This window comes from Cynocephalus volans, chromosome X (assembly GCF_027409185.1).
Source record: "Cynocephalus volans isolate mCynVol1 chromosome X, mCynVol1.pri, whole genome shotgun sequence".
Taxonomy (NCBI): Eukaryota; Metazoa; Chordata; class Mammalia; order Dermoptera; family Cynocephalidae; genus Cynocephalus; species Cynocephalus volans.
This window is the reverse complement of record NC_084478.1, coordinates 79,961,668-79,964,314: the sequence shown is the minus strand read 5'-3', so window position 1 is coordinate 79,964,314 and position 2,647 is coordinate 79,961,668.

The following is a 2,647-nucleotide window of genomic DNA, read 5'->3' as shown; positions in this document are numbered from 1 at the left end:
TCATACAGATTGTGATCTTTTGTATCTGGCTTCTTTCGCTGGGCATATTCCTAAAGTTTACCATGTTGTAGCATGTAAAGATTACTTCCAATGTGCCAGTCAGGAAGACTTGATTTCATAATGTCATCTAAGCATCACAACAGTCCTATCAAATATGTATATTATATCCAGAAACTGAGGCTCAGAGATGTTAGGTAATTTATTCGAGGTCATGGTGGCTGAGCTGGGAATTTAACCAGTCACTGTACTCCTAACTTCTATGTAATACTGTTTCAATTGTGTTCTGTGTGTGCTTTTTTTTTTTTTTTTTTGGCAAGTTCGGTCTATTTATTTATTGAGATTACACATAATTGTAGATTTTCTCTTCCATTTTACATTGTGAATTTTATCCTCTTTTTCAAATTATCTTTTCTCCTACTTGCTTTTCTTTTTTCTTTTTAATTGAAAAATAATTTATTATACATATTTGTGGGGTACAGCTATTGATAGTCAACTGTGTGTGTGCTTTTTTCTCTAATTAGATTAGTAAGACTCGGAGGGTAAGGATTTTATTTTGTGTTTCTTTTACAGTCTCTTTATTGCTATAGTAGCTGCTAACATAGTCAGTACTCAATACTTAACAAATGCCAAAATGGAGCTGCAGCTAGCTGAAAATACCAATTACTTCAAAAAGGATTTAAATTTTAGAATCATATGTGACGTATTTATAATGGATCATTAAAGGAAGCGAGAATATTTGGGTCCATCCTTAACCCTCCAGATGTCTTGTTGGACGAGAACCACATTTTCACAACCCTTATTGCTCCCTTAAGATTAAGAACTGATTGGGCCAGATGGATTATGGGTCTGACCCAGTGCGATCATTCTTACTTCGGCTCCTCTTGGGTTTGCTAACTCTTAGCTTAAAAGGGCCTGCCTCTCTGTTTGGTTTTGCTTGCAGCCACACCTCCTCTTCTTGTGCATTTGAATGAGGTATGGTTCCTACGGGAAGCAGGCATTGAAGTCCAAAATAAGCCAGGTTTTATCAGTAAGGTGGTCAACAATAATTAGGTGTGGTGTCAGGTAAATCATGCCTCTGAGCCTAACTTATTAGTAAGACGGAATTAAACAAGCTCCCTCCTCCAATATTTCAGTATTGTCAGAATTTCATATTTAATAGTTTAATGTTTATAGGCAGCTGGAGATACATTATAGAGAAATTGGGGCTTAGAAATCTAGATGGGATTAATCGTACAGGTAGTTTGAAGCCATCTTCCATTCTCTTGTTGCCTGCGTTAGAAACACCCACAGTTCACGGTGAGAGCTGAGGGTTGGGGAGTCAGACGGCTGTTCATAATCTGGTTTGGTCCTTGGGAAAAATTCCAGGAATGAGGGAACCTCATGTAGAAAGAAAGCTAAGGAAGACTGAGGGAGAGTGAGGTGGCGACTCCCCGTGCTGCTTCCCCCTCCAGCCCTCACACACACACCTCCAATCCCCCCCCACATACTCCTCCCCCAACGCCACACTCCCAATGATTCTGACTGAGGAGGCACAAAGGTAGAAAATCCCATGGGGTCTCTGGCCAGGAAGCCTCTTATTGTCCTGCTCTAAAATACCAGCTAGGCAAATGGGAAAAGGCTGCCCTCCCCCCTTTCCCGCTCCCCGCCACGCCAGGCTTGCTGTTGCGGTGGGAAGCAGTCTTAGGCCCCACGCAATCCCTTTTGCAAAGGAGAGAGAGAGAGAGAGAGAGAGAGGGAAGGAGGGAGGAAGGGAGAGAGGGAGAGAGAGAGTGCGTGCGGGTGTGTGCGCGCGCGTGTGTGTGCGTGTGTGTGTTTTGTGTAAGGAGGAGGAATTGGGGGTGAGATCCCATGACGTTACCGGCTCCACCTCCTAGTGTATATAAGGGGCGCTTGGCGCGCAACGACCCCAACCAGCAGCTTTGAAGCTCGAGCAGCCGAACTCAGCACCCCCAACCTAACTCGGCTTAACTGAGCCGCACCGAACCCTATCCAAGAATCTCAGCTCCCTGGGCTTTTGCAACAGCTCTCTGGTAAGCCTTCGGGGCCGACACGTGTGTAGGAAGGGTGGACGGCGAGGGTCCCGGCATATCTAGGATTCTTTGGCGACGGTGGCGTGCAGTTGCATCAACGGGTCTGTGACCTGTTGCTGGCGAGACCCTGGCCCCGGGAGCCAGGGATTCCATCTGCACCACAGCCCCAGACCGTTTCTAGATGTAGGCATAAAAATCTAGGAGCTGAGTCGGGGAGGGGGCGGGGGGATCGGGCAGAGCCCCTCCTTTCTGGGAGAAGAGGGTGCGTGCGATCTCCGGCTGCTCTGGGGCCCCTCGCTGGGCGCGTCTCCAAACCTTTGGATGTCTAAGCCCCGCCTCACTTTTTTTTTTTTGCCGTTGGCCGGTGCAAGGATCGAACCCTGGACCTTAGTGTTAGCACCACGCTCTAACTGAGCTAACTAGCTAGCCCCCGCCTCACTGTTGCTGCTTGCAGGTCAGTTTAGTCGGGCGGGAGGAAGTGAGGGAACATTTGCTTACTCCTCTGGGCGATGGCAGCACCAGTTAAGCGGTATGGGCTTGGTGGGGAGGGATGGAATTGAGTCGGTGCTCACTTTTGATCTGCAGCTGTGGTCGATTCCCTCTCCTTCTGGGCGGTC